The following is a 23,490-nucleotide window of genomic DNA, read 5'->3' as shown; positions in this document are numbered from 1 at the left end:
GTTCCTCTGCTACACGTGTGCCATTTTTGCCCCCATGCACTGTAGTTGCAGGAGATGCCATGTACACATGTGTTGTGGAAGATTGGTATTTGCTGTGTGTGTGTATGGACATGTGTTTTGTGACTTCTGTCACATATGACGATAGTGGTGTGTTCATGGGATGTGAAAACTCACATTACTATCTTCCTGCATGGACACATGTTGCCATTTGACAAATGCAAGTGTTCTCACATCAGTACAACCCATGTTTCCGTATGTTGGAACACATGTGTAGGTCATTTCTGACAGTCATGATCTAGTGATACCTATGCCCTACGTTTGTGCTAAGTTGCCTTTTGCCCTCAATCCTTGCACATTTCCATGCCTGAGCCAATACAGTGCTACATGTGTACTGACATATGTAGCATATGTGTGCATGCAATCAACTAAGCACCCATATTTGTCCACATCAGGTTAGTATTGACTATCACAAACAATGGCATACCACTGTATCACAGTGTTGCTGTCTGGCATAGCTGCCGGCCTGCTCATCATCACAACAGTGTGAGTTTCTGTAGCAACACAAACCCATGGTTGCATGTGAAGAATTAAGTCAATGGAGCCCCAGTTTAATCACTCCCCTGTGCACATACATCAGGCCCCTGACAATGTGATATGTTCATGTAGCTAGAGCAGTGGTGTGTGGGTTCATTGAGCAGGGACCTGGCCTCTTCAGGTTTGCCACGCAGGAGTACTATGCACACTCCCCAGCAGACAGACACATGCACAATTGTGGTCATATAGGCCCTCATTATGACATTGGTGGTAAATTATGCTTACCGCCACGGTGACCGCTGCCAACATATCGCCGCGGTGGAGAATATCCGTTCGCCATATTATGACACACACACACACACACACCAATCTGACAGAATATTGCCATATACACAAATCTGCCAGCCCAAAGGTCAGTGTTAAAGTGTCGCTACCAACACTCATAGCGTTATGTCAACAAAACAATGCCCACTACATCATGACCCACGAATCACCACGGCAGACATTCAACGGTGGTAAACCATTGGCAGTACACACCGGCGAGCTCAGAATGGACACCCAAATACTAATGTGCACAACTTTGGCCAATACCAAATACAGACACCTGACACTCATACACACACCACACCCACCCACCCACAACACTATAAAACACACACCCATATCACCCACAACCTTTTACAAATACAAATTATTGCCACCAGACTGACACCAAGACCACTGCAACAACTAGACACACATACCACATATACCCATACATCCCTCACGCACCCCACTACACACACACCCAACCACAGTACCCAACACCCACACACTTACACACACCACACAACACCCATGTCCCCACAAGGGCACCCCCGTTTCACAGATGAGGAATTGCAGGTCATGGTGGAGGAAATAGTCAGGGTAGAGCCACAGCTGTTTGGAGCACAGGTACAGCAAATATCCATTGCCAGGAAGATGGAGCTATGGCGGAGAATCGTGGACAGGGTTAACGCCGCGGGACAGCATCCAAGAACAAGGGATGACATCAGGAAGACGTTGAACGAACTACAGGGGAAGGTACATTCCATAGCAGCAAGGCACCAGCTCGCCATACAGAGGACTGGCGGTGGACCTCCACAGCTCAGAGCATGGGAGGAGCAAGTATTGGCATTGCTGCATCCTGAGGAACTCACTGGAGTTGCCGGAGGACTGGGCACTGGTGAGTCAATATTTATGACTTATCAACCCCCATACCTGCATGCCATCTCACACCCTCACCCTCACTCCCATCATTTCACTCTATCCCACACACTGCACCTACACATATGACTAACCCCAATGCCCAACCCTGCATGCAATACCAATGCATGGACAGCCCTCCCAGCCCTGCATAGAAACCCATCACTAAAGCATGCACAGCATAGAAGAACTAACAATCCCACAATACATCAACATACACAAACCAAGGTGGCATGGCAACAGCAACGATAGAGGGGAAGCTAGGGATGTGCAATATGTCACAGGCATGAAGCTTAATACATCACTTACATCCTGCAGGTGCCCCAGCCAATGCCAGCGGAGAGGAGGTGCCACGACAAACCAGTCCCCAAAAGAAGATGCCCCCATTGATGACAGTAACTCTGGACTTCAGGATCTGGATCAACAACCTGGCCCATCAGGGACCACTGGATAGTCGGTCACCCCAGCCCGGTCACAGTCCACCACAGAGCCTCACCCAACAGTATCCAACACCACAGCCCTCACCCAGCATCCCCACACCTCTGTCCCCAGGACACGTCAAACAGCAGTGTGCCCACCTGTACAGGGATCCCAGTCCAAACCTCATACCCAAGACAATGAGGGACCTGGGGTCAGTGGCAGTGAGCACACCGTTCAAGGGACAGAGGCACAGGGGAACAGGGACACTGGAAGGATGCTGTGCACCAGGGGGAGGACAGGTCCAGGGAACCAACTCTCCAGGTGGCGCTCACCAAGATCCTGGGTGCCTACCAACAATCCCAGGACACAATGGGCCAGATCCTTGACAACATGCAGGAGACACGCGGCTGCAGGAGGAACACCATCAGGAGATCAAGAAGGACTCGCAGGCCCTCAACACCACCATGATCTCCATAGCAGGGGTGCTGGCAGACACGGCCAACATCAAGAGGGAATGGACAACACACCAGCGGGCCCCTACCAATAGCCAGTCTATTGACCAGACCACCACTTCCGCTGCAGCTAGTGGGCAGGAAGCTCTGCCACAGGACCCACAGGCCACCAGCACCCCTCCCCCTGCAGAAGGTGAACCACCCCGTGAACGTTCCCTGTGACCCAGACAGAAGCCAGAGACACCTGCCAAGACCAAGACCACCAATAGGAAATGAGACTCTCCTGAATGTCCCCCTTGTGTCCCACCCTGTCACCTTGCCCACTTTAAACTGCCTTTGCTCCCCTTCCTATGGTCCCTTCGACATTGGACCTGTGCAACAAACAGACTGGAATAATACCCTGAACTTTCCTCTACCATCAACCCATTCCATTGCACTTTACCCTCAATTTTATAGCACTACAATAAACACCCTTGAACACAACTTGATTGATAGTATTTTATGTGTTGAGAATGTGAATTCAAGAGAACAGTCACATCTGGTGCAAATTATATGAACACTGTGATAGCATACATTTAATGACCTGTAACTGTCTGTAGTAATCACATCAGGACACTGTTATCATATCACCAAAATCTGTAAAATGACAAGCCATATGTGATAGTAAGTGGAGATGCAAAGGAAGTGAATGCCATCATGATACAGTCACACAGATTACATCAATAGTCAGAGCAATGATCAGTTCCACTGTCTCACCTGTGTCATTGGACGTATTGATGTATAAATGATGTTCTGTTGTCCACATCCTCATCCTCTGCCTCCTTATTCTCACTGTCCTCAGGGTCCACTGCTGTCACAGGGGCATCTCCAGTCTCTTACTCCTGCGGAAAAGGCACATGTTGTCTGAAGGTCTGGTTGTGCAACATGCAGCATGCCACTACTATCTGGCAGACCTTCCCGGGTGAGTAGCACAGGGATTCATCTGTCAGATGCAGGCACCTGAACCTGGCCTTCAGGAGACTGAAGGTCCTTTCAATTATTATTCTGGTTCGCCCTTGTGCCTCATTATAACGGTTCTCAGCCCCTGTCCTGGCATTCCTCACAGGGGTCAGGAGCCATGATAGGTTTGGGTAGCCAGAGTCACCTGCAAGTATTGAGGGACAACTATTAGCCAAACACAATGCTATGGGGATAACACCTGAAGGCATACACTGACATACAGTGGGTGGGGAGTCTGGCTCACCTATTAGCCATACCCTAAGCCTCTGTAGTTGGGCCATCACATTTGGGATGCTGCTGTTCCTCAGGACAAAAGGCATCATGCACCGACCCAGGATACTTGGCAGTGATGTGGGAGATGTACTGGTCCCCCAGGCACACCATTTGCACATTCATTGAGTGGAAACTCTTCTGATTCCTGAACACCTGTTCGTTCTGGCGCGGGAGGGTGGCGAACGCAATATCTGTACAGTCAATCGCCCCAATAATATTGGGGATATGCCCCATTGCATAGAATCCTGTCTTCACAGTGGCAAAATCTTCCATCCTGGGGGAAAACAATGTAGCGGCACATGTGTTTCACCAGGGCAGACAAAACCTTTGCCAGCATGATTGAGAACATTGGCGGTGACATTCCTGCTGCCAAGCCTACTGCCACTTGGAAAGAACCAGTTGTCAGGAAATGGAGTACTGATAGCACTTGCACAAGAGGGGGATCCCAGTGGGATGATGGATGGCTGATACCAGGTCAGGTTCCAATTGGGAACACAGCTCTGTGATTGTGCGCAATGGTAGGTATCTAAGGGACACAGGCTGTCACAGTTTGAACAATGGAACCACAACCTCAGTGTCCATACAACATCAATGTGATGGGACAGTGGGAAGGGCAATGTATGTGCACTTTCAGGCAATGACGCAGTTATGGTTTATCTGATCGTTGTCCACCACCATGAAATGACGACCGCCTGTCCTGTATCTTGGGACAGGTGGAAGTGAGGTAACTCCGCTGACATCGGACGTCGTGGGGAAAGGCAGTCTCGCACCCTCGCATTCCTCATTAGCTAATATGGGGCTCTGTGGAGTAAAGTGGCCAATGGGGATCAGCGCCGGCGGTGACGGTGACAGTGTACACCGCCGCAGATGTGACCGTTATTTTTTATCTAAATCCTCACTTGTTTCCTGACTTTCCACAGGACAACACCTACACTACGTGTGCTGCTGTGACCTGTGTCTGGAACCTACCACTGCCCATGTGACCGGGGACAGGGCCCCTGTCTTCACTTCAGAGGAGGTGGAGCGACTGGTGGATGGGGTCTGACCCCAGTATGGACTTCTGTATGGGCCTCCAGACCAACAGGTGAGTACACATTGGGCACGATGCATGTGGGAATGATGCATGGAGATGTGTGTACAAGCATTGTGTCATCGGGGGGGAAATGTCTGTTGGTAGTGGACATGGTGGGCAACAGATGATGTGTGTGCCAATGGTGCCGGAAACGGGATTGGTGGGCCATATGTGTGACAGGCTGGATTGTATGTGTAATGGTGTCTTTCTGTCTGCATTACCTCTGCAGGTCAGCACCCATCAAAAAGAGGGATTGTGGCGTGCCATCACCAAGGATGTGCGGACCCTGGGGGTCTACAGCAGGCAGAGCATCCACTGCAGGAAACGGTGGGAGGACCTGAGACGTTGGGCATGGAAGACCGCAGAGTGCCAGCTGGAGATGGCTTCCCAATGAGGAAGGGGTGTCCGTCGGAACCTGACCCCCCTGATGATCTGCTTACTGGCACTGGCCGACCCAGAGCTGGAAGGGTGCTTGAGGGCATCATAGAAGCCACAATGGGGTGAGTGCAGTGGGCGTTACTACAATAATTGTTAGGTGGCATGGGATCTGGGTGGTGCGTGTGAGTTAGTGGGTGCCCCTTAATGCCAAACCAGACATTGCAGCGTAATCCAGCTCAAGGGTAATGGGTGCATGGGAAATGCAAGTAACCTAGTTTGTTTGCATTCCATGTCATTCAGGGCTTTGTGGGTCCCAGGAGGGTGCAGTTGGCAGTGTTTGGCCCTCATCTTGCTGTGGCATCTACCCAAATCAATGCCAGTGCAATGCATAGTGCTCAATCCTGATCCCTGTGTGTGACAGTGCTATATATGCCAACTGTGGTGTTGGTGCTGTAATTGACCAAGTGTTCCCTTTCTCTCTCTCCCTCCCTTTTTTCTTCTGTCATCCTGTCCATGTGTGCATTAGCATCATCTGGCGGAGGAGCAGCGAGCTGCACCCCACAGGACCCAGGAGGCAGACTCCACCGATGCCGAGGGAAGCAGTGGGACGGAGGGCAAGGGGAGCACCACGGCGGGGATAGGAGGTGACAACACTGACCCAAATACCTCCTCCAATGGAAGCTCCTTGGTGGTGGCGGACACCACTGTGACCACCCCAGATGCAGGTACAGCTGCCACCCCCATACCAGCACTGCCTTCCCAGTAGCCCTCAATGAGAGGCCCGTGCCTGCTCACCCAGGAGGGTGGAGATCTCCTTCGTCCCAGGCACCTCAGGCCCTGCCCCAGTGAGCCCTGCTGCCCTGAGTGAGGATGCTATTGACCTCCCGAGATCCATCTTTATAGGGCAGTCAACCATAGTGAATGCCATCCAGGGGCTGGCATCCCAGACTGTCTGCCCCCCCCCCCAAAGGACCCAAAGTCAGGCTCTCAGACACCCAACAGCCATGCGCCTGCACCCAAGTCCAGCAGGCGTACTCCTCCAACAACCACTCCCTGAACCTCCACTCCCATGCCTCCTCCCTCATCCCACCCCACCATCCCTAAGAAGCTTATCCTTGCCCAACTTGACCTTTTTCCTCCGCCTCCATACCCCTGTCCTGCCTGTAAGAGCACGGTCCCAACGACCCACCCCAACACCTCAGCCAAACAGTCCACAGGGACAGTGGAGGCACCTCCTAGTCGTGGAGGCAAGACAGTGAAGGATCCCACTCCACCAGCCAGGAAGGCTAAGGATCCCACTCCACTAGCCGGGAAGGGGAAGAATCCCACTCCATCAGCCAGGAAGGGGAAGAAACCCTCACCTCCTGCCAGGAAAGGGAAGAAGCCCTCACCTCCTGCCATGAAAGGGAAGAAACCCTCACCTCCTGCCATGAAAGGGCAGAAGCCCTCACCTCCTGCCATGAAAGGGCAGAAGCCCTCACCTCCTGCCATGAAAGGGAAGAAGCCCTCACATCCTGCCCTGAAAGGGAAGAAGCCCTCACCTCCAACTGAGACACATCAGCCCTCGCCTCAACAGAGGCTGCCCAGGAGGCCCCTTCCCCTGCTGAGACACAGCAGCCCTCACCTCCTGCAGAGGCTGGCAGGGTACCAGCACCACGACCACCAGTGGGCACGGGCCCTCATCCCCTGCTGAGACTCAACAGCCCTCGTCTCCAGCAGAGGCTGCCCAGGAGGCACCTTACCCAGATAAGACACAGCAGCCCTCACCTCCTGCAGAGGCTGCCCAAGAAGCACCTTCACCAGCAGAAACACTGCAGCCCTCACTTCAAGCAGAGGCTGGCTGGGTACCAATATCACCACCACCAGTGGTCTCGGAGCCCTCACCTATAGCTGAGACAGTGCAGCCCTCACCTCCAGCAGCGTGCATGTAGGCCATCCTCCAGGGACTGCTGTACAAGGAGTAGGCAAGTCCCCAACCTCAGAGACTGTGACCTTGCACTCCTCAGCTTTGGGAAATGGGCATGGAGCCCCCTCCAGAACCAGTGGGCAAGTCCCCCACCTCAGAGACTGTGTCCTTGAACTCCCCAGCATTGGGAAATGGGCATGGAGCCCCCTTCAGAACCAGTGGACAAGTAGTCCACCTCAGAGACTTTGACCTTGCACTCCCCAGTATTGGGAAATGGGCATAGAGCCCACTCCAGAACCAGTGGGCAAGTTCCCCACCTCAGAGACTGTGACCTTGCACTCCCCAGCATTGGGAAATTGGCATGGAGCTCCCTCCAGAACTAGTGGGCAAGTTCTCGACTTCGGCTGAGGTGCACCCCACCCTCTTCGCCCTAAGGTGCCTGCCCACTTCAATAATGATGCCCCTGCTCAGTTCTGTAAGGATGTTGTCAGGAAACAGGTTGGGTCTTGGACTGTGCCCTGTGGCCATGTGAGCCCTCAGTACTTTGGACTGGGCCTTGGCCCTTTGTGGACAATTGTACGTATCTTTTTGCTTTCCAATTGGTTCATTTGGTGGCTGTTACCATTCAATACATTCTCATGACTGCCTTACTGTTGTCCTTGCATTATTATGTTGTGTGTCATGTGCCATTGGTTTACGTCTGCATCTGGTTGTGTGTATGGTGTGTGTGTGTATGGTATGTGTTGTGCGTGTGTGTGTGTCACTCTCCTTTTCCACCCTCCCTCCCTTGTGTGCTAGGTGGCTATACTCACCGTCATCGCCTTCGTCGGCGTTGGTGTTCCAGGTGGGGCATGGCGTAGAAGAGCTTCAGGAAGACTTGCAGTTTCGGTTCCATGGCGGTGTTTTCTTCTCTGTGTCTCTGATGGTCAGTCTTTGGTCTTCTGTGTAGTGTTTCTGCCAGACTTTTGATGGCGTTGGTTCCACCCTGGAAATCCTGGCGGATTGCAGTGTCATGATATGGTGGGCGGTACCTTGTCTTCCGCCTGGCTGTTGATGGGTACAGCCATGGTGCGTGGTGTTAACGCCCTGGCAGATGGTGTGGTACATTGGCTGCCTATGGGAGTTATTACCGCCATGGACTTAATTTGGCTGTAATTACCACTAGCCTGTTGGCGGTATTTCTGCCACTTTATCACTCACCGCCAATGTCATAATGACCACCATAGTTCAGGATCTCACATTTACCACTACCATACTTGATGTCAGCTTTCCCCTCTCACGTACAACACTTGGGTCTTGCACATTTTGTACATGTGACATGTTTTGATGTCCGTAGCAGTTCCCTTGGGCATCTTTTTGGGCTTGTATCTCTGTTGTGATGTCAACATTGGAAATGTGCGTGGGTACAGATGGTGTTATCTGTCACAGCCTACTCTCATGATGGTGTGACTTGGCCACCCTCACTGTATATATGTGAAACGTTGACATATGGACACTGATGTGTTGTACAATCAGTGTTGGTCTATGTGTGTCACTTCTCCATGTATTCCTGCACTACTGGTGATGCATGTATTGTCACCTACATTGCTCCCATTCTTTAGACTGTTTGCACTTTGTGCACATCTCATACTGCAACATTGTCTAGACATACATGGACATAATGCAACATGTGACTTGTGTTCATGGAAGATGATCTCCTTCTCCTGCCAACTTGATAGGTATGGGTCCATTGTCAGTATTTGTGAGTTGTCATGAGTTCCACACACTCATAACATCACTCCTGCCACACCACTTGTGTTGTCTCCATTTGACATCTCATGTTGTTTTGCAAGTATGTGTGGGTGTCCGGAAGCAGTCCATCCAGTATGTCCATTGTACATGTGTCTGCATTTCTTCCAGCATGGCACAGACTAGGTAACTCTTACTGTGACTGCTGATATTGAGGTGTCACATCATCTCAGTGCTGGAGAGTTAATTAGCCAATTGCAATATATATGGCTAGGTATACTCCCACTCTTTTTGGGGTGGTGTCTCAGACATATTTCAACAATGCTGGACAGAGTAGCACTTACCACATCAGATTGCGATGTTGGAGGCCACGACATGTATGGAACTATTTGTTAATGTTGCTATCATGCACTTGTTCTGTCATGTGGGTGACAATGGGTGGTGTGTATTGCTTTGTGCTGTGTAATGTAGTTGTACACAGCATACTACATATACATGCTGACACATCAAGCATGTTGATCCTGGCAAAGCCGTTGCTACCTAGAATATACACCCATACATCAGTCTGCACATGTTTGCCTAGATTTGGCCTAGCCATGTGTTAGGACAGCAGATTTGTGTGACAAATGTACCCCTTAGGTACATCGTGAATATTTGCTACTCTGCCTACATTCAACCCAATTGAATATGTGATGGTGCATTGTTCCAAAATATCCATGGATGGTGATTTTGGGTCATGTGTTTGGATAGTGATTCTGCACCCATACCTGCTTATGTAGTCAAGGCAACCCATTCCGCACTCCACAGCCAACGTGTGTGTGCCATACGTGAGGTACAGTCCACCATGTTCCAGGGTTGTGCACATTGGCATTTCCGGGACACAATCCCATGAATGCACTGTGCAGGCTCAGCATTAGACATTGGTTACATTCCCTGGGCTTTAACTGAGGGACCACAGTTCGCAATGATGTACCACCCTTGTCACACATGTACCATGCATGCAGTGCTACTGTCACCATGAGTTGTGACAGTGTTCTGTTCCTACATAATTTGATATCCATTTGTTGACAGCCCTTACCTCATGTGTGCCCCCCTTGCATTCATCATGTTATCCCCTTCTGTGCCCAGGACGTAATGGTTACCTCCTGAGGCACAGTGCTTGTGTGCCCAGGACGTAACCATTACGTCCTGGGCACAGAGCTCGCTCCCTCTGTGGGGTTCCCCCCACCCCCCCAAGGCAGGGAGGGAAGGGGAAGCCCTTCCCCTTCCACCCCCGACCCCTCCACCCCCCTGTAAAGTCAGCGCACGATTGCATGCTGATTGTCACAAGGCCTCCTCCCATTGCGCTTTCTCTTCCGATCATGTGTAGGAGGCCAAGAGACTTCAAAGGGAAGGAAAGTTATTTCCTTCCCTTTGAAATCTCTCTCAGCGTTTTAGCAGCCGGATTGCAAGCAATCCGGCTGCTAAAATGCCCACAAGACAGCAGGGATTTTTTTTTTATGATATTGTCATGAGGGAGCGACCCCTTGGGCAAGAGTCGCTCCCAGGGGGGGCATTTTTTTTAAAGGCCTTTTCTGCCCCCAGGGGAGGCAGAAACCTCTAGGCACCAGGGAGCTTTTTTTTTGTTGTTGTTGTTTTTGTTTTGTTTTGTATTTTTGAGGTGGGGAGCGACCCCTTAGGCAAGGGTTGTTTCCCTAGGGGGCAAATTATATTTAGGCCATTTCTGCCCCCCTTGGGGGCAGATTGGCCTATTTTTCTGAGGCCAATCTGCTCCCAAAGGGGGCAGAAACCACTAGACACCAGGGAGTTTTTTTTGTTTCGCGAATTTCACGCAAGGGGAGCGAGCCCTTAGGCAAGGGCCGTTCCCCTGGGGAGCAAATTTATTTTAGGCCATTTCTGCCCCCCTGGGGGGCAGATCAGCCTATTTTATTTAGGCCGATCTGCCCCCAAGGGGGGCAGAAACCACTAGGCACCGGGGATTTTTTTTTTTTTATTGTTTTACAGATGGGGAGCGACCCCTTAGGCAAGGGTCGCTGCCCTGGAGGGGCAAATTGTATTTAGGCCATTTCTGCCCCCCTCGGGGGCAGATCTGCGGATTTTGGGTCAATCTGCTCCCAAAGGGGGCAGAAACCACTAGACACCAGGGATCTTTTTTTTTGCGCCAACGTCACGCAAGGGGAGCGACCCCGTAGGCAAGGGTCGCTCCCCGGGGGTTGGGGGGCAAATTTATTTTAGGACAAATGTGATGTGTCCACGTTGTGTTTTGGGCCATTTCCTTTCGTGGGCGCTAGGCCTACCCACACAAGTGAGGTTCCCTTTTTTATCGGGAGACTTGGGGGAACGCTGGGTGGAAGGAAATTTGTGGCTCCTCTCAGATTCCAGAACTTTCTGTCACCGAAATGAGAGGAAAAAGTGTTTTTTTGGCCAAATTTGGAGGTTTGCAAAGGATTCTGGGTAACAGAACCTGGTCAGAGCCCCACAAGTCACCCCATCTTGGATTCCCCTAGGTGTCTAGTTTAAAAAAATGCGCTGGTTTGCTAGGTTTCCCCAGGTGCCGGCTGAGCTAGAGGCCAAAATCCACAGGTAGGCACTTTGTAAAAAACACCTCTGTTTTCTGTGAAAAAATGTGATGTGTCCATGTTGTGTTTTGGGCCATTTAATTTCGTGGGCGCTAGGCCTACCCACACCAGTGAGGTACTATTTTTATCGGGAGACTTGGGGGAACGCTGGGTGGAAGGAAATTTGTGGCTCCTCTCAGATTCCAGAACTTTCTGTCACCGAAATGAGAGGAAAAATTGTTTTTGTTGGTCAAATTGTGATGTTTGCAAAGGATTCTGGGAAACAGAACCTGGTCAGAGCCCCACAAGTCACCCCATCTTGGATTCCCCTAGGTGTCTAACTTTCAAAAATGCACTGGTTTGCTAGGTTTCCCCAGGTGCCAGCTGAGCTAGAGGCCAAAATCCACAGGTAGGCACTTTGTAAAAAACACCTCTGTTTTCTGTGAACAAATGTTATGTGTCCACGTTGTGTTTTGGGCCATTTCCTTTCGTGGGCGCTAGGCCTACCCACACCAGTGAGGTACCATTTTTATCGGGAGACTTGGGGGAACGCTGAGTGGAAGGAAATTTGTGGCTCCTCTCAGATTCCAGAACTTTCTGTCACCGAAATGAGAGGAAAAAGTGTTTTTTTGGTCAAATGTTGAGGTTTGCAAAGGATTCTGGGTAACAGAACCTGGTCAGAGCCCCACAAGTCACCCCATCTTGGATTCCCCTAGGTGTCTAGTTTCAAAAATGCACTGGTTTGCTAGGTTTCCCCAGGTACCGGCTGAGCTAGAGGCCAAAATCCACAGGTAGATAGTTTGCAAAAAACACCTCTGTTTTCTGTGAAAAAATGTGATGTGTCCATGTTGTGTTTTGGGCCATTTCATTTCGTGGGCGCTAGGCCTACCCACACCAGTGAGGTACTATTTTTATCGGGAGACTTGGGGGAACGCTGGGTGGAAGGAAATTTGTGGCTCCTCTCAGATTCCAGAACTTTCTGTCACCGAAATGAGAGGAAAAATTGTTTTTTTGGTCAAATTGTGATGTTTGCAAAGGATTCTGGGAAACAGAACCTGGTCAGAGCCCCACAAGTCACCCCATCTTGGATTCCCCTAGGTGTCTAGTTTTCAAAAATGCACTGGTTTGCTAGGTTTCCCCAGGTGCCGGCTGAGCTAGAGGCCAAAATCCACAGGTAGACAGTTTGCAAAAAACACCTCTGTTTTCTGTGAAAAAATGTTATGTGTCCATGTTGTGTTTTGGGCCATTTCCTTTTGTGGGCGCTAGGCCTACCCACACCAGTGAGGTACTATTTTTATCGGGAGACTTGGAGGAACACAGAATAGCAAAACAAGTGTTAATGCCCCTTGTCTTTCTCTACATTTTTTCCTTCCAAATGTAAGGCAGTGTGTAAAAAAGACGACTATTTGAGAAATGCCCTGTAATTCACATGCTAGTATGGGCCCCCTGGAATTCAGAGATGTGCAAATAACCACTGCTTCTCAACACCTTATCTTGTGGCCATTTTGGAAATACAAAGGTTTTCTTGATACCTATTTTTCATTTTGCAACAAATGAATTGCTGTATACCCGGTATAAAATAAAAACGCATTGCAAGGTGCAGCTCATTTATTGGCTCTGGGTACCTAGAGTTCTTGATGAACCTACAAGCCCTATATATCTCCACAACCAGAGGAGTCCAGCTGACGTAACGGTATATTGCTTTCAAGAATCTGACATCGCAGGAAAAAGTTACAGAGTAAAACGTGGAGAAAAATGGCTGGTTTTTTCACCTCAATTTCAATATTTTTTTATTTCAGCTGTTATTTTCTGTAGGAAACACTTGTAGGATCTACACAAATGACTCCTTGCTGAATTCAGAATTTTGTCTACTTTTCATAAATGTTTAGCTTTCTTGGATCCAGCATTGGTTTCTCACCCATTTTGGTCACTAACTGGAAGGAGGCTGAAAGCACAAAAAGTAGTAAAAATGGGGTATGTCCCAGTAAAATGTCAAATTTGTATTGAAAAATTGGGTTTTTCAATTCATGTCTGCCTGTTCCTGAAAGCTGGGAAGATGGTGATCTTGCCACCGCAAACCCTTTGTTGATGCCATTTTCAGGGAAAAAACCACGAGCTGCCTTCTGCAGCCCTTTTTTCCAATTGTTTGGAAAAAAACAAACTTTTCTCTGTATTTTGGCTAATTTCTTGGTCTCCTTCAGGGGAACCCACAAAGTCTGGGTACCTCTAGAATCCCTAGGATGTTGGAAAAAAAGGACGCAAATTTGGCGTGGGTAGCTTATGTGATCAAAAAGTTATGAGGGCCTAAGCGCGAACTGCCCCAAATAGCCAAAAAAAGGCTCGGCACAGGAGGGGGAAAAGGCCTGGCAGCGAAGGGGTTAAGCATGGTGTTGTTTTGGTGGATGGGCTAGGTATTGGCACCTGCCCACTTGACAAGATGACACATGTGGTGGTGCATGGATCTAGACCTTCAGGATTCACATGCCTGCAAATGGCATGTCACTGATACTTGAGATGGTGGCAGTAGACCCACTCATGTCACAAACATTGTTGCTACCATACTGGTCACCTTTGTGTTACCTACCTGCTCACTGAGGTTTGAGTAACATTCCAATGGTGTATGTAGTGGAGAACGAGTAGATGAAGGAGATTCAGGTGCAAAGTGAGTTATTAGTGTTATTTACAAAGTGATATTTAAAGTATTGTAGTTATGTGTAGACGTTCTCCACAACGTGGAGTCTCCTACGAACTCCTGCGGCAGTGTTTATTTCTTACCCATTCACATTATCTGCTCCATCGTCATCCTTGTCCTCGATGAGAGCATCATCCTGTTCATACCATGGGATATTTGTCCGGACACAAATGTTGTGCATTCCAAGGTGATCATGCAAACAAGTGGTAGAGCATACAAGAGGCTTCCTCCTGTCAGGGCCTGGATTTCAGGAGGCCAAATGTCCTCTTCACCACATTGCGGGTTTTCCTCTGTCCCTCATTGTAGGCCTGCTGTTCTATAATTGTGGGATTGGCAAAAGGGGTCATCACCCACAGCTGAATGCCGTACCTTCGGTCAGCTGCAAAGGAAAGAGAGGAGATGTGTTGGTAAGTGTTGATAGTGGTTTGGAACATCACGTGGCAATGTACTTTTTAGTTGGAGTGGTGACACAGACTTGCTTGTGGTGTAGTGTATGTTCCTATTCTTGTGAAATGGTTTCTTTGGACTGTGTTGATAGGCATGACAATCTTGGGTAGTGGCTCAAGGGCCTGGGAAGTCTTTATGTGGTTCCCAAAAGTGATGGACATGATTTGGGTGCATGTGTTGTGTAGTCCATATTTGAAGCAGTATTCTATTCTTACATTGCACATACCACTTCCTAGCAGCACAATGGTGTCAGATGTTGATACAGATAGTTTCCCTACAAAGCCAGACTGTGCCGTCAATATTACCACGTTGCACTATGCATGCAGTGTGACACTTAGGGGCATATTTAAGACCTCCTGGGTCGCCACCAGAGTATCACTTTTATTGAAGCTCCAGTGGCACTATGCCCTGCCCCGTATTTAAAAGGTGTCGTTATGCCACTTTTTGTAGCTTGAAACCCCCTTGCAATTACGGCCCCTTCACATGTAGACCTTTGCGTGGAAGGGACGTACAATGGGTGTTGCTGTGGGCATGCCACAACAACACCTATTGAATTTTCTTGTTACCTCAGAATTTCATAAATCTGAGGCAGCACCAAAATCTAACCCCACCCCAGGAGTGGCGTTAGCAAGGCGCAATGAGGAGAAATACTTTTATTCCAGCTCATTGTTTGCTATTTTGATGTGTGCCGCATTCTGCTGCATGCATAGAAATACCAAAATGCTAGACATGTTAGTTTATGTGCGGGAAGGTATCCCTTCCCACACATAAACAATCACAGCCGTCAACTGATGGTGCAAGGATGCCTGCGTTGGTGCTGGTAGCTAATTTTTGCACCAGCACTGGGGACAACACAAGGGTTTCTGTATTCAATTAAATAAGGCACATTCCATGTGACAGAGCTGCCAATTTTGCCGCAGCATTTCACTCCATCATTTTCCATTGATTATGGGCCCTAGTGACCCTTTGTGGCAGATGATGGTTGTGCTAGCCATGAAGTGTATAGGAGTGTGTGTCCCACATTGGTAGGATGATGTAATTTAGTTCAGAAGTATCTCCTAGCTTCTATCACATAATTTCTGACAGACACTTTCTACAAATTAACAGTACAGGTGCTGGGGGGGGGGGTACATCTATTTTTCATATGGTTCCCTTAGTACAGTGCATTTAAGGTCAGGTATCTCCACTATACACCTTCCGCATCCTACTATGTCATCCATGAATGTTAGTGTTTTTTCACAGACACAACACCATGGTGGACCATTTCTTGTAGTTGGGCCAGGCATGGTGTTCTTCGTGGGCACTAGGGGCGCATGTGAGGTAGCACTGGAGTAGGTGCTGCCCCATTTCTCATGATTCAGCCCCATGGTCTTCAATGATAAATATTTTTGTATATGTATGTGTGGGACACAATGCAGCAGACAGGTGTATGTGCACACTGCAGGTATGTCAGGTATGTGTAGCTGATGTATACTTGGTTTTGGCACTACTTGGGTGGCATTGGATTTAGGTTCTGCCCGAGGCTTGCACAACATGGTTTACGTGGCACTGTGCCTATGTGTGACTTCCTCAACATGACCATAGCCTATGCCATTGACATGCCTTTGCGCTTCTTTGTTTGGTGTAATGTGTGTGTGAGTGATCTGTATTTAGTTGTCAACCTGTGGACACTTGTAGTGGTTTGTGAGCAGTTTCTGCATGTAAAGGAGACTTGACTTCACCTGCCCACACGTGGTTTGCCAGTCAGGGTGTTGCTGTGTTATATAGATTTGGGTGTATGTGTTTGTGACATGCAATGTGTGCAGTGTAGTGTGGCAAGAGGCTTTTGTGTTGTTGTCTGTACATCTCTGTGGATCTGCCCATGTGTATTTATTGTTGTGTTTGTCTTGTTTGTCCTTGATGGTATGCGTCATGGACACTGCCGGGATATTTCGCCAGGATGTTGCTGAAGAGCCCACGGTGGTCCGCAATGGCCTGCACATTGATGGAACGTGTGTGCTTGCAGTTCCTGTAGAAGTGTTCTGTTGCTGCAGGTGGCACCTGTTGGACATGGGTACAGTCCATTGCACCCAGCACAATTGGAAAGCCAGCAATCTGATAGAAACCTTCCTTGGTCTCCTGCTGCAGCTGATGGGTGTTTGGGAAGCAGATGTGTTGTGGTATGAGGCGTGGGACTGCGTCCAGGACCTTTGGTAGGCAGACAGAGAAGGATGACTGGGAGATACCAGCTACTCAAGCACCCGTTGTCTGAAATGATCCAGGCGCCATCATGTGGAGGACAGCGAGGAGTTTTGTCGTGGGTGGAATGTTATAGGGAGTTTGCAGCCTTGCCGTGATGTGTGGTGCTATCAGGTGCAGCAGCTGTACGATGGACTCCCGGATGAGTCTGTACGTCCGGACCACATCTTGTTCCCTCATTCCAAAGATGGTGATTCCCTGTCTAAAGATTCTCTCCCTTCTTCTGTGCAGCCTCTGTGGCTGTTATTGTGGGGTTTGAGGTTGCTGCGGTGGTGGTGGTTGAATCTTCTGTCTTTACAGACGTATGCAGCATGTGCCAAGCTGGAGCAGTAGCACATCCATGTTGTCCTGGCAGTGTCCAGGGCTCCTTCTGTGTTTTTTCCTTGAGTGGTGTTGCATGAGCCTTTTTTAACTCCTGGTCTGACCAGGTGTTAATTTTTCCTTCGTTAGCGTTGTTTTTGCGTCGGGTGATAAATATGGCACTAGGGGGTTAGCGTTGTATTTAGGAAGGGAACGCCTACCTTGCATCTCATTAATGCAAAGTGGTTTTGCGTATCCTAAACATAGCGCTAACTCCAGGTCTAAAGTCAAAATATAAATATGGAGTTAGCTATACGCTGTTTTAGCATAAAAAATGTTGACGCTAAAACGGCGCAAGCCAAGTATAAATATGCACCTTAGAGTCCTAATTGCTGTCTCCCGATTTTGTAAGATGCAATGATCTTAAAAAAACCTGTCCACGACTCTCCGCCATAGCTCCATCTTCCTAGCAATGGATGTCTGCTTCACCTGTGATCCGAATAGCTGTGGCTCTACCCGGCCCGGATGATTTCCTCCACCATGACCCTTAGCTCCTCCTTAGAGAATCTGGGGTGTCTTTGTGGTGCCATGGGTGTAGTGTGAGTGGTGTGTGTGAGGGTGTGTGGGGTAATGTGTTGGTGTGTGTACTGTGAGGTGCATGGATGGTGTATGGGTGATGGTGTTCTGTGGCTCTGGTTCTGTGGGTGCTCTTGGCGTGTCTCTCAGTTGTAAATTGTAGTGGTAAAGAGCTGTGGGTAATGTGGGTGTGTGTTTTATAGTGGTGTGAGTGTGTGGGTGTGGTGTGTGTATGTATGTCAGGTGTGTGTAGTTTGAATTGTCCAATGTGATATTGTTTTGTTAGTGTGTGTGTATTTTGAGCGCAGCGGTGTGTACCGCCAATGGTTTACCGCGGTTGAATGTCTGCCGCGGTGATTCCTGGGTCATAATGCTGTGGGCGTACTTCTGTTGGCGTAAAGATGTGGGTTTTGGGCTGCCGGACTTGTGTGTGTGTCTGTGTAGTGGCGGATTTCTATGTGTGAGTCATAATACGCGTAGCGGTATACCACCTCCGTCATGGTATGTTGGAGGCAATCAGCATGGCGGTAAGCGACAGTTACCGCCAATGTCATAATGAGGGCCTTATTCCTTTTCCTTGAAGACTTCCATTGAAGTCTTCACTATGCTGATACCTTCCTGAAATTCCTGAGATCCCTTTTAGATCTTCCTAATTCCTTAATTATGATATTGATTGGATGATTCTAGAGCAATGTTATGTTCAGGAGAGAGAACCACATTTTCTTTATGGAACATCTATTTCTTATTCTCAGTTTCTTTATTGTGGTAGCTGTAACTATCCTGTATCTTATTTTGCTATAGCTGAACTTATTGAGGCATTTCAGCTTGCCAACTGCATTGCTGTACCTTTTGAATATATCCTTGGCGCGCATAAATACTTGATTGATTAATAACCTGAATAAACTTTTGTTTACTTCACTTAGTGAATCTTGGCCCTTATTGTGGCTACACATTGGCTTCACAAGTCTGAAATTTATTATTGATGTTGACTCCCTTTCAATGCTTCATGTTGATTTATAAAGGTCCATATGACCAATGGGGGGAAATACTTGACTACTCTACTAAGATACTGTGGTTTACCTCCGTGCACGCTCTCACCTTGTAGTCCTCATTGTCTTATCTAACATTTGCCATACATTGATTTACACACTTGTATGATTCTTTGTCTCAGTGTAATGTGTTTGTGATATGAAGTAATGTTACACCCTACAATGATATGAGTAGCACTATAAAAGAAATTAAATACTTGCAAGAGAGCGGCTATGGAGAGATGAGGGGCACGCTTGGTGGATGGTACTGAGTGCATCCATGGAACAGGAGGCCATCGAGGGGTGCCAAAAAAGATTGCTGAGCCGAGCACCACCAGCTCTAAAGCGGACCTGCCTATGAGTGAGATGATAGGATAACAGTGAGAACAGAGAGGAGAATCTTAGAGAGAGGAGTTTCAATAGACGCAACTAATAATTATGCTAAAGAAAGTTGTGATGATGGTATGAGCAACAATAGTGAAGTGAAAAGTCGAGAGTAGTGTGTGTGTGTGTGTGTGTGAGTGTGTGTGTGTGTGGCTATCTAGAGGAAAGCAAAGTGTTAGAGAGAGAACAGAGTGTCAGGGGATAGGGAGAGTAGTCAGGTAAATGAAAAGTGTTAAATAGGAGGATGAAAGTTGTGGAACTGTGACATAGAAAACAGAAGGGGATAGGTGAGAAAGAACACATCTCCAATCACTTAAGAGACCTCCACTGGCTTCCTATTGAGAAAAGAATTAACATCAAACTCCTAGGGCATGCATACAAGTCCCTCCACGACCCACCTATCTCAACCACAGCATCACCTTCTACTCCCCCATCAGACGTCTCCATGCAACAAGCACTAGCCATTGTACCTCGCATACGGAAGACCTCAGCTGGTGGAAGATCCTTCGTCTACCTCATGGCAAAGAGCTGAAACACTCTGCCCCTGCTCCTCAGGCGGTCACCATCACTACCTCAATGCAGGAAGGACCTTAAGACCTGACTCTTCAACTGAAGCTCCGAGGACAACCCCCTTCAGTGCCTTGAGGCCTTTGCGGGTGAGTTGTTGCACTCTATACACCCTGATTTAATTTGACTTGATTTGAGAAGTGGAAGGTATGTTTTTCAGATGAGGAAAGAGGATGAATAATAGAAATATTGAGAGAGGATAGTGAGTGAGAAAGAAGAAAGAGAAGTAGAAATTTTAGTGGTGGAGAATGTTAGGTGGACCGCTAAGCTCCCAGATGAAGATCGCTAAGATGAAGAGGTGAAAATGAACAAGTGAAAAAAAGCTAGAATGAGATAAAAAGGGAAGAAGGGACAGAACATAGATATAGGAGGCTGTAGTGAAGGGAGGAGTGTGGGTTGAAAACATATTGGCAGCATACGGGTACATTTTGTCAACACCAGGGCAGTGCGCACTCTATTGGCGACTAGAATGCAAAAACCCAGCACTCTCAAAACAATGTAATTTATGCATTGTGCTGAGATGTTGTTGTTTAACCCTTTGCATTGCAGAGTTCAATCCTCAAGACTTATTTTTAATGTGCTTACAAATGCTGTTCATTTGCAATGTATTGCTGCAGTCTTTCAGAGTGTGTTAGGGTGTGGTCCCTTTCTAGGGCCTTCTAGAGACTTTACCTGCAACATGCCTGGGTGTGGTTGTGGGATGGGCCAAGACTCTATAAAAAGGAGCCAGCCCAGCTCCAAGTGCTCACTATTCAGAGGTCCCGGTGCAGAGCAACAGCTACTTCCTGAGCTCCTGTTCCGGTGGCCTATTTGATCTTCCAGACATCTGACTTTCATTCTTCATTTGGAGATCCTTGTTCTGGGCGGTAAGAAGGTGGTTGGGCTGGCCTCCCGACGCCGTTATCGAGAACTCTCATGTTCTTGGGCCTAATTCTTTTATGATTTGACAGAGTACTTTGCACGTGTGAAATATGCGCTTGAGTGTTTGTGTCATTTGCAGGGTGACTTGCGAAACGGCAAGGCGCGCGATTCGTTTCATGCTAATTTTATCTTGTTATTCATTGCACGCTACCATTTCTTGACATTTGCATGGTGACTTAAGCATCGTCAAGACGCGCGATTCGTTTTATGGTGTTTTAACTTTGTTGTTCATTGCATGCTACCATTTCTTGACATTTACATTGTGGCTTAAGAATCGGCAAAAGACGCGCTATTCGTTTCATTGTACTTTGATCTTGTTATTCATTGTGAGCTGTTATTTCTTGGCATTTACATCGTGGTTTACGAATCAGCAAGACGCGCGATTCGTTTAATGATGATTTGACTTTGATATTCATTGCGTACTACCATTTCTTGGCATTTTACATGGTGACACTCGAATCGGCAAGACGCACGATTCTCTCCTCGAGTTTAATTCATGTTGTTTATTGTGTGCCACTATTCTAAGATATTTATCATGTAATATTCGAGTTGACAAGTTATGTGATTTATTTTCCTGAATCCATATTGTGTTATTCATGGTGCACAATCCCTTTATGGTGTTTACTATATATATATACATATATATATATATATATATATAAATCTACAATATGCGCAATTTGTGTTGAAACATTTTAAGAGTACACAGAAGATCAGAGTTTCTAGATGCAATATTGTATGGTCCTAGTATGCATTCTCAAAAAATGATTTATATGACTGGTTTAAAATTTAGTCAGAATGTTTTTCTGATTCTCATGTAAAGGAAAGTACTTGAATAAGAAAGTTTTCATTTAATCCATCTTGATTCCCTTACAGGTATCCGGCCATCTTGAAACTTAATCATTTTAAACCTAATTCTTAGATTGTTCATGTTTTCAGAATGACTATGCTTAGAATGATAGTCTAGTATTGATTTCAGGAGATATAATTTTCATATTGTGTGTTCTAGCCTTTTTCTTATTACAGGTCTCCTTCCCAGCTGTTTCCCTTCCTAATCCCCTCTTCCCCTCTTGAACTCTCTTAGCCTCTGTGATTTATCTATCAGAGTCTTGGAGCTGTTCAGTGGTGGACGTGTTGGGAATGTGCGCAGACCCCGAGGATCTGGTGACTCTGACAGAATAGTGAGCCCCCAAATTATTATCCTCCTGGTTTGTGTATGTTCTCAGCATGGACACGCTGGACAAGTTAGTCAAGGCTATCACCCAGCTCCAGGCAGAGGTGGTATCATCCAAAGAATTGACAACTAGCTTAGCTGAGAGAGTGCGTCAGTTGCAAGATAAGGTAGAGAAGAAGGAACAAAGTCCCACAGGTGTCTCCTGGCCAGGTACTTCTTCTCAGGCTTCTGGAAGTAATCCGACAAACATTTCCCTAAATGTTCCTTCCGCAATTCCTTTAGCTCCCCCAGAACTTTTCTCAGGTGACCCTTTGAAAGCGCAATCTTTCCTGGTTCAAGTGGGACAACACTTCACCTGCAGACCACATACTTTCCCCGATGCCGTGTCCAAAGTAGCTTTCTTGTTATCATATTTGGCTGGGGATGCAGCTACTTGGGCAATTCCTCTTGTGTGTAAAAATAGTCCCTTGTTGTACAACTGGAGAAATTTTGTTAGTGAGTTTGAGAGAGTTTTTGATCGTAGAACTGTAACACAGTCAGCAGATCGTGAATTATTAGGTTTACGCCCAGGGAATCAAGACCTAGGGGGTCATTCCGACCCCGGCGGGCGGCGGGCACCGCCCGCCGGGCAGAAACCGCCCAAACACCGCCCCGCGGTCAAATGACCCCGGGGACCATTCTAACTTTCCCGCTGGGCCGGCGGGCAATCTTCAAATGATCGCCCGCCGGCCCAGCGGGAAAGCCCCAGCAAAGATGAAGCCGGCTCCGAATGGAGCCGGCGGATTTGCTGGGGTGCGACGGGTGCAGTTGCACCCGTCGCGATTTTCAGTGTCTGCCAAGCAGACACTGAAAATCTTAATGGGGCCCTGTTAGGGGGCCCCTGCACTGCCCATGCCAGTGGCATGGGCAGTGCAGGGGCCCCCAGGGGCCCCTCGACACCCGTTCCCACCAGCCTCTTCCTGGCGGTGTAAACCGCCAGGAACAGGCTGGCGGGAAGGGGGTCGGAATCCTCATGGCGGCGCTGCATGCAGCGCCGCCATGGAGGATTCCCCCAGCCGGGGGAAATCCGGCGGGAAACCGCCGGACCCGGCTGGGCGACCGCAGCTTCACAGCCGCGGTCGGAATACCTGATGTAGCACCGCCAGCCTGTTGGCGGTGCTACCTCCGGCCTCCACCGCCAGGGTCGTAATGAGGCCCCTAGTGTCGTATTTAGCCAATTTTAACCGGCTGGTTGCCGAGACATCCTGGCCTGAAGAAAAACAAGCGGTCTTGTTTTACAAGGGACTCAAAGAGGAACTAAAAGATATCTTAGCGCAAATCGACCCACAACCTACAGACTGTAAAGAATAAAAAAACCTTGTATTGAGGCTCGATCATCGTTTAGCAGAACGTAAAGGAACGCGCAACAAGATTGAAAAATATTCATGGCGTGTTCATGATAACAGAGACTCAAGAACTCCGAGAGAGAGAACGCTGGAACCGATGGAAATTGGAACCATCAGAAGACCTTTGACCAAAGATGAAAAGGACCTACGCAGAAAAAATGGACAATGTCTTTATTGTGGGCGGAAGGGTCATTTTGCCAAAGATTGTCCAATCAAACCAAAGAACAAGCAAGG

The sequence above is a fragment of the Pleurodeles waltl genome, chromosome 9 (assembly GCF_031143425.1).
Source record: "Pleurodeles waltl isolate 20211129_DDA chromosome 9, aPleWal1.hap1.20221129, whole genome shotgun sequence".
NCBI lineage: Eukaryota > Metazoa > Chordata > Amphibia > Caudata > Salamandridae > Pleurodeles > Pleurodeles waltl.
The sequence above is the reverse complement of the archived record's forward strand: the minus strand, read 5'-3'. Positions refer to the sequence as shown.